This window comes from Vombatus ursinus, unplaced genomic scaffold (assembly GCF_900497805.2).
Source record: "Vombatus ursinus unplaced genomic scaffold, bare-nosed wombat genome assembly UNPS02014791.1, whole genome shotgun sequence".
Classification (NCBI taxonomy): Eukaryota; Metazoa; Chordata; class Mammalia; order Diprotodontia; family Vombatidae; genus Vombatus; species Vombatus ursinus.
Window position 1 is genome coordinate 9568199 of NW_020954569.1, and position 1151 is coordinate 9569349.

Genomic DNA, 1151 nt, shown 5'->3' on the forward strand with positions numbered 1-1151 from the left:
ACTAATATGACCTAAAGGAGTGTGAAGCTAGACTTTATGTATCAAAGAATAAATATTGCTACAACAAAATATTGGGTAAAAATGCTTATTCTCCCACACGGTATTAAAGGTCAAAAATAAGTTCAATATTTTATAATAAATATGATTAAGTAATTCTTTATAAACCATAGGACTATGCATTCTTCTTGAAATATTTTAAATATGGTGGATGCTTGGAAGCTGGAGTTGCTGCCCTGAGCTCGGCGCATGGACCATGGGGGCCCCGGGGGGGGGGGGGGGGGGGGGGGGGCAACCGGCCGGGGGCCGGGGGGAAAAAGGGGGCCCGGGGGGGGGGGGGAGGCGGGGGAGATCAACCGGCCGTGGACAGAGCTGAAAAAGAAGCTGTTCAAGCGGCACCGGGTGCTGAGACTGGAGCGACGGCGGCAGCACCCGGTGGTCGGGGCGGTGGTGGGCGAAGGGCCCATTACTCGTCATCATCTCAAGAAGCGGAAGTCCAGTGCCCGGACCAACATTACCCTGTCTGGGAAGAAACGAAGGAAACTTTTGCAACAGATCAGGCATGCCCAGAAGGAGAAGGTTGCCATGGAGGTGGAAGCCCCGCCGAAGCCAGGCAGGACCACTGAGGCACAACCTAGAAGGCAGAAGAAAAGGAAAACTGGAATTATCCAGGATATGCGGGTGGAAGACCTAGAACGTGACAGCTGAGCCCAGACAACCTCAGAAGAGGCCATTCCTTCAGTTAGGACAAGAATGATAGGCTTTTTTTTTTTTAAGTTTTTAATTTTGGAGGCAGTTGGGGTTAAGTGACTTGCCCAGGGTCATACAGCTAGGCTGGATTAGAACCCAGGTCCTCCTGACCCCAGGGCTGGTGTTCTATCCGATTCGCCTACTAGCTGCTCCCTTCCCACCATAGGCTTCTAAAGTTACATGGCTCAGACCTTTCCCTTCCCTCCCCTCCTATGCCTTATGGTTCAAGTCCCTTTGCTGGGGGCAGGGTAGTGTCAGATACTGCTTCCTGTGCTTGCTGGGGAGGAAAGAAGGGAGGCTGATGGCTCAGTAGTGATAAGTTTGTAATAAAGTCATTTGAGTTCTGGCAAAAAAAAAATATTTTAAATATAACAAGTTACAAATTTTTGTTTCCTGCCGTGTTT

The 1151-nt window shown here is 49.7% G+C and overlaps 1 pseudogene; it reads left to right on the forward strand.

Annotated features, from left to right (window-relative positions):
- The first annotated feature begins 246 nt into the window (after positions 1-246).
- On the forward strand, positions 247-705 carry LOC114048086 (annotated as a pseudogene).
- The last annotated feature ends 446 nt before the right edge of the window (positions 706-1151 follow it).